General features: G+C 43.2%; 1 long non-coding RNA gene across 1 annotated transcript; it reads left to right on the forward strand.

Moving 5' to 3' along the window:
• The first annotated feature begins 10,317 nt into the window (after positions 1-10,317).
• LOC311242267 lies at positions 10,318-15,871 on the forward strand. Its single transcript, XR_014620606.1, has 3 exons — positions 10,318-10,401; positions 15,016-15,184; positions 15,797-15,871. It is a non-coding gene; the product is annotated as an uncharacterized lncRNA (long non-coding RNA).
• The last annotated feature ends 396 nt before the right edge of the window (positions 15,872-16,267 follow it).

Below are 16,267 nucleotides of genomic sequence, written 5' to 3' on the forward strand. Positions count from 1 at the left end.
ACCCCCCCCCACCACCTCCTAATAGTCAGTCTCCTCCCCACGTATGTATATATTCTCTCCCCACCGTATGTATATTTCTATCCCACCCACCCACCCACCCCCTGCTAATAGACAGTCTCCTCCCCACCGTATGTATATTTCTCTCCCACCCCCTCCTAATGTACAGTCTCCTCCCCATCATATATTTTCTGTTAGGATCTCTGGGGAACAGTACTGTATATTTGTATATCGTATGTTACAAATGTAACAGTACTATACCTGTATGTCCCTATGCCATATTAATAAATGTCATGTTGTGTATGTCATAAATGTTTGATTGATTGAACATTTTATTAACAGATTGCAGAATGGGTACAATGCAGTACGGCTCAATACACACAATTGTCTTGTTTACATCAGGGTCCCCCATTTTCAATTCATCATACTCTATGAATACATCATGTCACTATGAATTGAAAATGGGGGACCCTGATGTAAACAAGACGAAAGTCTTTCTCTGGTCTGCATCCCCTTAATAGTCTTAACTTAAATTACTATAAGACGTTCATATGTATAGACTTTTCTTTACCTTAATGGTTCGACTGCAATCTACCGTCTTCCTCAGAAGCATTCCATAAGTGATGAAATATGAAAGTCATTATGGTAACTTTTTGGATTTTATCCATTTTGGTTTGGATTATAATTATGACCAAATATCCTCAGATTCAGATTCCTTTATTAAGCCATTTGTGTAAAAACAGTGAATGCATATATATAAAGTGTAAAGTGCAGAGTTCCAGTAAGGACCAGTGCAGTGTCATTGTCATTGTGCCAGTGTCACTTGGGGGCGGAGGGGGGGGGCCTGAGGCATTGATCAGCCTGGCGGCTGAGGGGAAGAAACTCAGTCTGTGACGAGCTTTCACAGCCTTTGGGATCCTCAGTCTTCTCCCAGAGGGGAGAAGGGTGAAGAGGCTGTGTCCGGGGTGGGAGGGGTCGGCCATGATCTTTCTTGCCCTCTTCAGCGCCCTGGAGTCGTGCAGGGACCTGAGGGAGGGCAGGGGACAGCCGATCACCCTCTCCGCAGAGCGAATCACCCGCTGCAGCGGGGAACCAGGAGATGATGGAGAGGGTGAGGATAGACTCAATGATGGCAGTGTAAAATTGGGCCATCATGTTCCTCGGCAGTTTGTATTTTTTCAACTGCCGGAGGAAGAACATCCTCCCCTGGGCCTTTTTGAGCAGGCCCGTGATGTTGAGCTCCCATTTCAAGTCCCGGGAGATGGTCATGCCAAGGATATGTCATATGTCATTAATGTATAATAAAAACAGTATTGGACCCAAAATTGACCCTTGCGGTACTCCGCAGACGATGTTCATCAGTGTTGACCTATGTTTGTCAATTTGTACATATTGTTTCCTGTCTTCCAAATAACTTTCCAGCCAATTTAGAACAGTTCCTCTAATACCACATCGATCAATTTTCTTTTTTTATAATATACCATGATCTATAGTATCAAACACCTTCTTCAAATCTATAAATATTCCTACAGCAAATTCTTGTTGTCCGTACATGTGGTGATTTCCTCAGTTAGGTCTGTAAGTGCCAATGAAGTTGATCTATTATGTCGGAAACCATACTGGCTGTCGGAAAGCAAGTTATTTTTTTCAATAAATTGAAAAAAGCTTTTCTAGTATTTTTGAGAACTGAGGTAGGAGAGAGACTGGCCGGTAATTTGTAAAAGTATGTTTATCCCCTGATTTAAATAATGGTATTACTTTTGCTATTTTCATTTTATTTGGAAATGTTCCTGTTTGAAAAGATAAGTTGCAAAATTAGTTAGTGGTTTTATAATTCCCCCAACAATTTTCTTAATCGTCTCCATATCAATATCATTATAATCTTTAGATTTTTTATTCTTACAGTTCAATACAGTGTCCATTACTTCATTTTCATCTACCGGATAAAGAAACATTGAGCTTGAGTTGAAGTCTATCAGTTTATCCAGTGACCCAGTTGTGAATGTAATTTTCTCTGCCAATTCAGGTCCAATACGTACAAAGAATTTATTAAAACCATCAACCACCTCATCCATGTTGCTTATGGACTTTCCATTTACAATAAAATGATCTGGATAGTTCACACCATTAGACCCCTTTCTGATAAGATTATTAAGCACCTTCCAAATACCCTTAATATCATATTTTTTTTACTTTCTAGTAGATTGGCATAGTATTCCTTTTTACAATTTCTCATAATAATTGTTAACTTGATTTTATACATTTTATATTTAGACTCTGTTTCATTAGTTCTGTATTTAATAAATCTTCTATACAACAGGTTTTTATTTTTTCAAGCATTTAATAGCCCCATTGTTAACCATGGATTCTTTGTGGAATTTCTTCTCTTGTCCTGTTTTTTTTATTGGACATTTGTTGTCATAAGATGCTTTAAATATTTCCAGAAAAGAGTCATAGGCGACATAAATATAATTTTTTTGGTATACTGTATTCCAATCCTGTTCAATTAAGTTATTTTTTGCCTCCAGGACTTTTCTATACATAGTATCATACACAACAAAAGTTGGTAGATGGTCACTAATGTCATTAAGTAATAGCCCACTCACAGTATTGTTATCTATTATGTTTGTAAAAATGTTATCTATCAGTGTGGCACTATGTGAAGTTATTCTGCTGGGTCTGGTGATTTTAGGATATAGGCTCATGCTGAACATAGTGTCAATGAATTCCTCTGTCAATCTATGTTTTGGGGGATTTAGCAGATCAATATTGAAATCCCCACATATGAATACATATTTTTGATTATTTATAGAAAATAGTTTTTCCATCCAGTTGTTAAACACATTAATATCTGATCCTGGTGTCCTATATATACAGCTAACAACTATATTCTTCTTTTTTGCCAAGCTTATTTCAACTGTTACACATTCAAACACATTTTCTACTGCCAATTACATCTTATCCAACACTTTACAATCCATTTTACTATCAACATATAATGCCACACCCCCTCCACTTTTGTTTTGTCTGTTTGTGTAAAACATGTCATAACCAGGCATGGAGGCCGGCACCTGCAGCAGGGAGAGCTGGTGCTCCAGGACGGGTGGAAGGATGGTGTTGAAGGCCGAGCTGAAGTCCACATACAAGATCCTGACATAGTTGCCCGCGCAGTCCAGATGTTCCAGTGTATAGTGCAGAGCCATGTTCACAGCATCCTCTGTGGATCTGTTGGCTCTGTACGCGAACTGCAGCGGGTCCAGCACAGGATCTGTGATGAGCTTCAGGTGGGCCAGGACAAAGCGCTCCAGGACCTTCATGACCACAGAGGTCAGGGCGACAGGTCTGTAGTCATTAAGGTCCGTGACCTTGGCCTTCTTGGGGACGGGGATGATGGTTGAGGCCTTGAAGCATGCTGGGACGTGACACAGCTCCAACAAGGCATTAAAAATGGTGGTAAACACCGGGGCGAGCTGGTCAGCGCAGTGCTTCAGGGCAGAGTGGGAGACAGAGTCCGGGCCGGCCGCCTTCTGGGGGTTCTGACTAGAAAACAGCCGTTTCACCTCTCTCACACTGACAGAGAGGGGGGGAGGGGCCCACTCGGGTGGGGGGATGGAGGTTGTGGCTGAGTGGGTGAAGGAAGAGGGCGGGGGGAACCTCTTTCTCAAACCTACAATAAAATTCGTTTAGCTCGTTCGCCAGGGGGAGGCTATCAGGCGCCTGTGGTGACTTCGGCTTATAGTTTGTAATGGTCTTGAGGCCTTTCCATACGGAGGAGGAATTCCCCTCAGAGAGCTGTTGTCGCAGTTTCTCTGAGAAGCGAAGTTTCGCCTCCCTCACCTCTTTGGCGAACTTGTACTTGGCCTGCCTGAACCGATGAGCGTCTCCACTGAGCCTGGCCACCTCCTTCTCCGACCTCAGCCGCCTGAGTTGGGCTGAAAACCAGGGCTTGTTGTTGTTAAAGATTGTCCTAGAGCGGAGGGGGACACACCTCACCGAGGCTGATGAATGATGTCACAGCTTCTGTACCTATACTTCTGGAACAACACAGTGAAGTATTGGTACAATGTTAATCCTCAGCATCGTGAACAAATTTTTTTTTTGCACATTTCCAAATGAAAAGGCACGACCAACTGTAGCCTTAACATAATGTGTTTCCTTTTTAACTACTGTGAGCTATGTTTAATTTAATTGCACTTAAAGTCAATATATGTATTTAACTTCTGCATTTAAGTGTGTGTGTGTGTGTGTGTGAGATCAGGCAGGCCGTCCACAACAACTGATACAAATAACATGTAAAGGGCTTCTCTTGTGTTGCATCATGTACAGGCCGCACAGTGGACTTCCACTGCATGATTTAATATCCTGCCTGACACTGTCACAACAAATGAGTCAAGTCAAGACTAGTCAAGCGTTTTATTTGTCACGGCATACAAGTATACAATGAAATGCGGGTGGTCTTGCCTGCAACAATGTGCAATACAGTGGTACAACATATAATAGAATCCAAGAAAAACAACATTGTGCAATAAACAGGTAACAGGTAACATGGTGTGACATCTCGGTATCTGTACATAGTTATTTACAGAGCATATAGGACATGCTAGGTAGCTTTGGTAGTGCAATACACTGTTACTGTTGCTATACTAATTTAAAGTGGCCTTTCCTTTTGGCCATAAGTGAGGGTGTGTGCGGCATGAGTGTGTGCCCGCTCATGTTAAAGTGTTAAAGTGGCTGCTAGTGTGTGAGCGTGCACAGCGTGCATGTCGTGTGTGTGCTCATGTGTGCTTGTGTGTGGATAGTTCAGTGTTCTGTGGCACTCAATGTTCATTGTTCAAGGCTCTGATGGCCTGGGGGAAGAAGCTGAGCCTAAGCCTCTCTGTCCTAGTAGCTGGGGTTCGCAGGCGTCTGCCTGACCTCAGCAGCTGGAACAGGCTGTTATTGGGGTGGTGGGGGTCTTTCATTATTCTGCAGGCTCTGGATTTGCACCTCTTGTTGTATAGAACCTGCAGGGGAGGTAGTGCAATACCCGTGGTACGCTCGGCTGAGCGCACCACTCTCTGTAGGGCCTTCTTGTCCTGTGCCGTGCTGTTTCCATACCAGGCAATGATGTTTCCGGTCAAGATGCTCTCTACAGCTCCTGAGTAGAAGGACTGGAGTATCTTCCCCGATACTCTGAACTTCCTTAACTGGCTCAGGTGGTAGAGGCGCTGCTTCGCCTTCTTTACTACTGTGTCTATGTGTGTTGACCATGTCAGATCCTCTGAGATGTGGACCCCCAGGTACTTAAAGCTGCTCACCCTGTCCACGGTAGCCCTGTTAATCATCAGTGGTGTGTGTGTCTCCTGCTGTCCTCTCCTATAATCCACGATCAGCTCCTTGGTTTTACCAATGTTCAGGAGCAGGCTGTTGTCCTGGCACCAGCACTCCAGTACCTCAATCTCCTCCCGGTAGGCCTTCTCGTCGTTGTCCGAGATCAGCCCCACCACCACTGTGTCGTCTGCGAACTTCACTATGGAGTTGGAGCTGAACTTGGCCACACAGTCGTGTGTGTAAAGTGAGTACAGCAGGGGGCTCAGAACACAGCCCTGGGGGGACCCGATGCTCAGGGTGATGGTGTTGGAGGTCTGACCCCCCACCCTGACCGCCTGGGGTCTTTCACTCAGAAAGTCCAGTACCCAGGCGCTCAGGGCGGAGCTCAGACCCAGCTCGATCAGCTTGTCCACCAGTCTGGTGGGGACTATGGTGTTGAACGCTGAGCTGTAGTCAATGAACAACTATCAGTCTATCAGTGAGCTGGATGCAATCCTACCTTGAGGGGAGGGAACAGATGGTAGAGGTAAACAGTACCCTATCCCCCCCCCCCTCACAGTGAGCTGTGGTGTTCCACAAGGAAGCATACTAGGACCGCTACTGTTCCTAATTTATGCAAATGACATGTCGTCAGCTTGTGACTGCAACTTGTTCCTGTTTGCGGACGACTCAGCCCTGCTGGTCTCTGACAAGAACAAGTTACAGGTTGAAAAAACCCTCAGCTCGGAACTAGGCAAAATCTGCATAATGGCTCGCTGATAACAAACTATCATTACACATGGGCAAAACAGAGTCCATTCTCTTCGGTTCAAATAACAAACTCAGCAAGACCGACGGCTTCTCAGTTACAGTGGGTGACAATATTGTCACAAGGAAAGATGAAATTACCTACCTGCGTTCCATCCTAGAGGCTAATCTCTCCTGTGACAAAATGGCATCCAATGTAATAAAAAAAGTCAACCAACTAATTCGATTCTTGTACTGGATCTCCTCTCTGGTAAACAAGAATACCCTGAAGACTCTGGCAGGAGCACTCATTCAAGGGTACTACGACTATGCTTGCACCTCATGGTACCAAAGCACCTCAAAGGTGCTAAAAACAAAATTACAAACATCTCAAAATAAACTGGTCAGACTACTGCTTGACCTTACTCCTAGAACCCACCTCACCCCTGCCCACTTTGACAACCTAGGATGGCTTAGAGTAGACGACAGAGTACAGCAACTTGCAATGGGCCTGGTCTACAAGATACACTACACGACCAAGGTACCCATGTACATGTCAAAATACTTCCCAAAGGTCAGTGAATACCACGATCACAACACCAGAGGGAGCTCCACAAATCATGTTAAACCCAGATTCGGCTCAAACAAGGGACTAAACACGTTTCGCAATTATGCCACATCAATGTCGAACGCCCTACCCAAAACTGTAAAGGAATGTGAATCACTACCCACTTTCAAAACCACTCTCAAGGGACACCTACGGGAGACTGCAATTCGAAACTGGCCCCTGTAAATGTCCTAACCCAACCCCCTCCAATGTACAGTAATTTACCTAGTATGGTTGTCAATATTCCAATGTACAATTGTGCTTGTTTGTACAGTGTGTCCCCCCCCCCCCCCCCCCAATGTACAGTTTTGCTTGTTTATACAGTGTTTCCCCCCCCCCCCACCTCTAATGTAAATTACCCAGTATGGTTGTCAATATCCCAATGTACCCAACCCCCCCCACACAACCCCACCCAACCTCCTCCAATGTACAGTTTCTACGTCAAATGTATATACTCCCTTTTCTTGACTCTTTTTGTATCACAAACAGTACTGTATTTGCAAATCTGGTATGTCATAAATGTATAGATGTAGCAGTAGGCCTACTGTCTATCTGTATGTCATGTATGTCATATATGTCCTGATGAATTGAAAATGGGGGACCCTGATGTAAACAAGACGAAAGTCTTTCTCTGGTCTGCATCCCCTTAACAATTGTGTGTATTGAGCTGTACTGTATTGTACCCATTCTGCAATCTGTTAATAAAGTTTTCAATCAATCAATCAATCAATCATGCAAATGGTTATCTTCTAATCTATCAAAAAACAACAACATATATAACAGATTTGCAAATACAGTACTGTTTGTGATACAAAAAGTGTCCAGAAAAAGAGTGTATATACATTTAACGTTACATGGTAACGTTATCTAACTGCATTTAGAATCTAACAAGCTATTAACTTATGATAAACATTAACTAAAGATTGCTACATAAAATACCACTATTGACTACATCCATGAGTGGTCTGCTAATGCGCTAAAATGTAAAAAATGCAGTAAGTAAGTAAAGTAAACTTACGAGCGAGTGCCGCCTCGGCAACAATGAAATGGACTCTTTTTGTATCACAAACAGTACTGTAATTGCAAATCTGGTATGTCATAAATGTATAGATGTAGCAGTACTGTCTATCTGTATGTCATGTATGTCATATATGTTACGATGAATTGAAAATGGGGGACCCTGATGTAAACAAGACGAAAGTCTTTCTCTGGTCTGCATCCCCTTAACAATTGTATGTTATTAACCCACTTTCAAAAACACTCTCAAAAAACACCTAAGGGAGACTGCAACTCAAAACTGGCCCCTGTAAATGTCCGAACACAACCCCCTCCAATGTACAGTAAATTACCAAGTATGGTCTTGTCAATAATCCAATGTACAGTGTTGTTTGTACAGTTGTACAGTGTCCCCCACCCCTCCTACCCAACCCCCCCCCCCCCCCACTCCTCCCTGATGTAAACAAGTCGAAAGTCTTTCTCTGGTCTGCATCCCCTTAACAATTGTATGTATTGAGCTGTACTGCACTGTACCCATTCTGCAATCTGTTAATAAAGTTTTCATTCATTCATTCATTCATGTATTGAGCTGTACTGTACTGTACCCATTCTGCAATCTGTTAATAAAGTTTTCATTCATTCATTCATTCATGAATGGCGATGATCTGAAAGCTTGAACTACGGACCCCCCCCTGAGCGCTTTACTTCCGCATTCCACGATAACAACACAAGATTTACACATACAGTATTGTTTGTGATACAAAAAGAGTCCAGAAAAAGAGAGTATATACATTTGACGAAGAAACTGTACATTGGAGGAGGTTGGTAGGTTCTTCCCTTTCGGATGTATATATTTTTTACGATCTCTTTTTACTACACAGTACTGTATATCTGTATGTCATGTATGTCATAAATGTTATGATGAATTGAAAATGGGGGACCCTGATGTAAACAAGACGAAAGTCTTTCTCTGGTCTGCATCCCCTTAACAATTGTGTGTATTGAGCTGTACTGTATTGTACCCATTCTGCAATCTGTTAATAAAGTTTTCAATCAATCAATCAATCACTTGGTATAATCACCTGGCCCATTCATTGCGTACATAGATACATTACAACGAAAATAAGTTTGGCAGTTTGGCACCCAACCAGAGGTGTGAGTGTGAAGCAGGGCGTTCCTGACAAAGAGCACCAGCTCAGCGAACCTACCCTGGGTAAATAAAGGTTAAACAATAAATGAGTACTACTGAGTAATAGTGCTAATCAGAAGTATGTGTGTACAGAGTTGTAGTATTAATATGTACAGTGATACTACCATAGTGTCTTTATACCTGTAAGTCATACTGACCAGCAGTGTAACTAGTAAGAGTAGGTAAGGGATACGTACAGCCTGTTTGTAGGTAAGGGATATTAAATCCAGCCAGTTTGTTTCCACACTCTGCTCTCTCCACCATCATTTAAGACTAAATTTCTTGCTCATTTGAAGGGAAAACGCCACCTACAGTCTAACGAGGCAGTACTGTTATATCATTACCTACAGTCTAACGAGGCAGTACTGTTATATCATTACCTACAGTCTAACGAGGCAGTACTGTTATATCATTACCTACAGTCTAACGAGGCAGTACTGTTATATCATTACCTACAGTCTAACGAGGCAGTACTGTTATATCATTACCTACAGTCTAACGAGGCAGTACTGTTATATCATTACCTACAGTCTAACGAGGCAGTACTGTTATATCATTACCTACAGTCTAACGAGGCAGTACTGTTATATCATTACCTACAGTCTAACGAGGCAGTACTGTTATATCATTACCTACAGTCTAACGAGGCAGTACTGTTATATCATTACCTACAGTCTAACGAGGCAGTACTGTTATATCATTACCTACAGTCTAACGAGGCAGTACTGTTATATCATTACCTACAGTCTAACGAGGCAGTACTGTTATATCATTACCTACAGTCTAACGAGGCAGACCCACTGAGCCCATCTATATGTAGATTTGAAACAATCAACCCTAACCCAAGTGGAGCAATCTTCCATTTACTTAGGTATGTATTTTTAGGCGGATTTTCAGAAAATAGGGCTCCGGGCTCAAGAGGTTGTTAACCCACCAACCATACAATGTTTGTGTTTCTTTATTTCTCAACAGTCTCTCCCTCTCCCTCTCCCTCACAGGGGCCGAGATGACCCATGTACGTCTGCTGCTCACGTCTGCAGTGTTGCTGCTTGCTGTCGCTCACAGCCATTCCCATGGCGACCACGGCCACCATCATCACGGCCACGCCCACTCCCATGGTGAAGGCGGTTGCCACGGCCACGGTCCTCAGGTAAAAATGCACCACGGAGCGAGTAAGTGGAGCGCGGAGGCCAACCTGCCTGATGAGGGACACCACGCCCACGGACACGCCCACGGACACGCCCATGATGAGGAACACCACGGACACGCCCACGGACACGCCCATGATGAGGAACACCACGGACACGCCCATGATGAGGAACACCACGGACACGCCCACGGACACGCCCATGATGAGGAACACCACGGACACGCCCACGGACACGCCCATGATGAGGAACACCACGGACACGACCACGGACACGCCCATGATGAGGAACACCACGGACACGCCCATGATGATGAGGAGGTTGTGCGTGTGCACAAAGAGAGTGGCCATGGACACGCGCACGGAGAGGAGCGAGTGAAGCGGGAGGCGGAGGGAGAGAAGAGAGACCTGGTGGAGCTCTGGACGCAGGTATGATCCCATCACCTCCATAAGCCCCTGTGCAACACAAACCAAACCTTGATGTGGCGCTATTTGGTTTAGTGTTGGGTTTTTCATTCATCGACCCTCCTAGAACAGGCTTCATCGACCCTCCTAGAACAGGCTTCATCAACCCTCCTAGAACAGGCTTCATCGACCCTCCTAGAACAGGCTTTATTGACCCTCCTAGAACAGGCTTCATCGACCCTCCTAGAACAGGCTTCATCGACCCTCCTAGAACAGGCTTCATCAACCCTCCTAGAACAGGCTTCATCGACCCTCCTAGAACAGGCTTCATCGACCCTCCTAGAACAGGCTTCATCGACCCTCCTAGAACAGGCTTCATCGACCCTCCTAGAACAGGCTTCATCAACCCTCCTAGAACAGGCTTCATCGACCCTCCTAGAACAGGCTTCATCGACCCTCCTAGAACAGGCTTCATCGACCCTCCTAGAACAGGCTTCATCGACCCTCCTAGAACAGGCTTCATCGACCCTCCTAGAACAGGCTTCATCGACCCTCCTAGAACAGGCTTCATCAACCCTCCTAGAACAGGCTTCATCAACCCTCCTAGAACAGGCTTCATCGACCCTCCTAGAACAGGCTTCATCGACCCTCCTAGAACAGGCTTCATCAACCCTCCTAGAACAGGCTTCATCAACCCTCCTAGAACAGGCGTGCTGTTGTCTGACACCATCGTACTTCTAATTCATAGTGACGTTTCTATGGGTCACCTGACCAGTTGTCCTGAACCATTGCTGTCATTCTTTCTACTAAATAGAAAATGTTCTGGACCTTTCTAAGGCAGATAATCAATCACAACACATGACTCACTAGAGTCAGTAGGCAGTCAGTTTATACACGGTTTCAACTTGGCAACATAAACATTCTAAATGGACAACACGCCTATATTTGATATTAGTAAACACTGCAACATAAACATTCTAAATGGACAACACGCCTATATTTGATATTAGTAAACACTGCAACATAAACATTCTCAATGCACAACACGCCTATATTTGATATTAGTAAACACTGCACCATAAACATTCTAAATGGACAACACGCCTATATTTGATATTAGTAAACACTGCAACATAAACATTCTAAATGGACAACACGCCTATATTTGATATTAGTAAACACTGCAACATAAACATTCTAAATGGACAACACACCTATATTTGATATTAGTAAACACTGCAACATAAACATTCTAAATGGACAACACGCCTATATTTGATATTAGTAAACACTGCACCATAAACATTCTAAATGGACAACACGCCTATATTTGATATTAGTAAACACTGCAACAGGAAATACACCAGGGCCCCGTTCCCCGTACCTGGCTAACTGAGTTAGCCGGATAATTTCCAGCATAGCCTGACTTAAGCCGGACCTTTCTGTTCCCCGACGCTCGATTGTCTAAATCACCATGACAACAGATCAAAAAGTTTGAGCCTGGTCGAGAGCAGGGTTAAGTTCAGTTAGCTGGATGAACCATGGCCACGCGCCCGCAAAGAATTGCCAGCTCGCTTCCTGAAATGATTCTCACAGTCTAGATCTGCATTATACCATTCTGAATTATGTTTCTGTGCTTCGTTTTCCTAGAGGGGGCTTTTGAAATGTATAATAATAGAACTAAATGCTGATAATAAATCATATTCAGCCTATAGATTTACTTTGTCCTAAATAAAATAATGCACGTCATATACGGCGCTCGGAGTGCGATACACGCTGCAGGCGCATTGCAAATGTGAATCCCGCTGGGATATTTTTAATGAATGAAACCTATCGGCCGTTTGGCTCTGATTAGTTTCATATATTCTCCGCTGTAGATTTGCTTAACGGAGCGCCCGGATTGTGTTTCATTCAAGCATAAAATTGAAGTGTCTATGCGTGGATTGTGGTTTTTGTGGATTATGAATTACGAGGACTCTGAGGATTGTTGAATTGTATCATCACTCACACGTTATTGTGATATTGTAACTGGGATTAAAATGTCTGATGAGATGCGCTGTTTGACGGATTTGAGAAATTGAATGAGCCGTTGACGTCACATTAATGCATTTGAGAATAAAGAGATAAAACTTCATTCAAAAGAAAAATATTCGAAACACAGGTCTCTTGTCCATTGATGGATACACAATGGATATATCCCGTCTGGCACAGTGGTCCAACTGCTAGTGCTTAATCCTGTCAACCGGGCGACCCGAGTTCGAAACCCCGCGTTTCCAATATAATTTTTTTGGAATATAATATTAATGATTATACGCAAAAGTAGCCTAGTTTTAAGTTAAAATATTATAAATCTACATGCATTGAGGATGTCATTCTTTATATAGCTCTCAACGTGCACCAAATTGAATTATTCCTACATTGCAAAAAGAAGAAAAAGACTAGAAGAAGGGGGGATTCGAACGCGGGTCGTCTGCGTGAAAGTCAAAAGGACAAACCGTCACACCACAGTGCAGATAAGTAAAACATCCACCATACATCAATCAATGGGTAAGAGAGCCGTATCCTTATTCTGAAACAGTTGAACTAATTATTTTCGCTAGCAAGATCTCATTTGATTATCCATTCCATAAACCTACTGCCAGCAGGCAAGTTTAAAGAAATATAATCTGATTGATTGGGGTAATGAGGGACTTAAAATTAGCCTATAGATTATGCATTTAACTTGTCGGCGAGGCTATTGAGCCGTACTGCAATCTGTTAATAAAGTTTTAAATCAATTAATCAATCAATGCCGTTAGAAAATCAGAATTTCTGCTATCGATACTTGCTGGCTTTTCAACTGAAGCGGCCGCGCGCACTTATCCTGGGTCTCAAGTCTGGTTCGAGTTAACGAGACTTAATCCACCTTCGAGGAACAGGAAAATCCCGGCTTCAAACATCGGGTTAATTGAATCTGGATAATGGGACTCTTGATCGACTTAGTTGAACCAGGTACGGGGAATAGGGCCCTGGGTCCAATCTGTTGCCTAGCAACGCACTGCCACTGAGCCCATCTATATGTAGATTAGAAACAATCAACCCTGAATATAGACTCTCAGATATACAGATATACAGCAAGTATGTGAACAGGAAGCTGTAACGTTGCAGTGAGGTGACAGAGTGCAACCCTGTGTGACACAGTTCCCATAATAAGCAGACAACCCAAACCACAGCAACACCATGCAGCGTAACACCATGTCACATACAGTATGTTGATGTTAAAGAAACACGCCAACATTATGGGAAACTATGGGATTATGTGCTCACCGTCTTCTCCAGAGTCAGACAAGAAGATAGATACCAGTTTCCTCTCTGTGTGTTCAGTAGAAAGCTATCTGGCTGCAAGATAGCCTAGCTTAGCACAAATTAATGGAAGTGGATTATGGATCATCTAGCCGAGTTTAAGACTCTGGGAAAGGTGTCCCAGGTCAGTTCAGTTAAAAAGTCTTACATTTCATTTGCACAGGTATTACATTTTGGTTGGGCTGTCGGGAGATGAAATAATATAAAATGTATGAAATGTTGTTTATTGCGGGGCTACCAGGAGCTTGTCTGGTGACAGCTTATATGGAACGTGCAATCATTTAAATTGGTGCAGCTCCCAGTTCAGTGTCGCTATGTGTTGTTGTTGTTTTGCTAGCATTGTCGTGGTTCGCTCTGAGTGGTATTAAAAAGGTCTTAAAAAGTCTTAAATTGAACTTGCAGATACCCTTCATATGACATGGTAAATACAGCCTGTGCAAATAACCCCTATATTTCCTTTTTCTTTTCTGGTTCATTCCCATTAATTCTCATATATTCCCATGGAAAGTTTCAACCTTTGAATATAACCCTACAGGTACAGTATATACATGTCTGCCTAGTGACCCCAAACCAGTGGTCTCTAAGGCTACACCGCTGAGTAAAGTACTCCGTATCGGACTACAATCAAAGGTTATGACTCCGGTATCGGCAGCATGGAAACACGGGTTTGATGTGTTCAAGATCACCTTTCTGAATCCCTGTGTGGTTGAGGGTGGAGGAGAGGCTAGCATGCAGTTTGATTAGGTTTTTAAAGAACATTTGTACCTTAGGTAAACACACTCAATTGTATTCTATGCTTTTATCCACCAATGATAGACATGACCATAATACATGCTTCAAGTAGTCGCTTCACCCTACCTCTGCCTAGAACCAACGCTCTAAAGAAAACTGCAATGTATAGTATAGAGCCATAACATACTGGAATAGGATCCCATTACATATCATACGGACGGAAAACAAGGACAGTTTCAAAAATAAACTTAAAGGAGCCATAATCCGGAAGGAAATCAATATATGTCATCATGCATGAGTGTAGCTGCAGCCATGTTATCCAAACTCCTTCTGTTTACTTTGTGCTTTTTTTAAAGGTATGGTGAAATGGATTCACCTATGACCTTTTGTTTTATTTTCTATTGATTATGGATGTGATATATAACTGAGTTACACTGAATGTTTCATATTTGTATGTGTTTATCTGTGAGGACCCCAGGAGGAATAGTCAACACGTTGATGATGACTAATGGGGATCCTAATAAACATAAACATAAACCCTGGTCTCTTTGTTTACCTCTCTAGGCCATTGGAGCCACTCTGCTGATCAGCGCCGCGCCCTTCCTCATCCTCTTCCTCATCCCGGTCCAGTCCAACACGGACAAACACCAGAACCTGCTGAAGGTGCTGCTCAGCTTCGCCTCCGGAGGACTTCTGGGAGACGCCTTCCTCCACCTCATCCCCCACGCTCTGGGTAGTAATAATAATAATAATAACTTTATTTGTATAGCGCTTTTCATTAGGGCTGGGCGATATGGCAAAAAATCATATCGCGATAACTGAGTGTTGTTGTAGCCAGTGGGTAAATCGCGATTTTTTTATTTGTTTGTCATGACAAACCGATTACATAATCCAACATATGTGTAAAGGCACAACATATTCCAGTTAACGGTATATGCTTTTAATGATTTGTTACAGCGTAGTCGTTCTATATGAATTGAAAATGGGGGACCCTGATGTAAACAAGACAAACGTCTTTCTCAGGTCTGCATCCCCTTAACAATTGTGTGTATTGAGCCGTACTGTATTGTACCCATTCTGCAATCTGTTAAATAAAGTTTTCATTCATTCATTCATTCAGTCAATACTTCCATGCGTATAAATTGAGGAAGCGAGCGAGTCCGCGGTGGATAGGGGGGCGGGTCACGTGGGGGTCGCGGCCAATCAGAGGAACCCGGAAACCGAATTCCGTTGCGGAAAGGATACACGCAGCCTGGCCCTGTAGTGCATCAAGCAGTAAACACAAATAAAGTTTATTATTTATTATATGATCTGTTTGACCTTTTCCTCTCGTTTGTTCTTGCAGCACCCCATTCTCACACAGGAGATGAAGGACCTGGCCACTCACACGCCAGTGAAGAGTCACATGACCACGGCCACGGCCACGGTATGGAACTGTTATTGGATCGAGTGGTAGAGGTGGAACACTCTCTCATTTAACCCTTTAGCATCCGCAGAGCTAATGATGCTAATGATGGAGCATCGCCGTCGGTAAAGGGCTAACCTTCTGTATTGTCACAGTGAAAGGGTTAACCGGCTGTCGTGTGGCAGTGAAAGGGTTAAAAAACAAATGGATAAATAAAACTCTTCACTAATAATAGTAAAGAATAGTACTAACCTGGTTACTACCAAGTCTCACGGTATAGTCCTCCCTGTTGAGAAATATTGCTTAATTATCTAATGAAGGTTGCAACACTGAAACGTGGGAAGGGTCGTAATTCCTTGTTCCTGCATGTTTTAAACCCTGGATCTCCTGTAGAATAGAATAGAATAGAAA

This window comes from Notolepis coatsorum (assembly GCF_963971535.1).
Source record: "Notolepis coatsorum genome assembly, contig: SUPER_15_unloc_3, whole genome shotgun sequence".
Lineage (NCBI taxonomy): Eukaryota > Metazoa > Chordata > Actinopteri > Aulopiformes > Paralepididae > Notolepis > Notolepis coatsorum.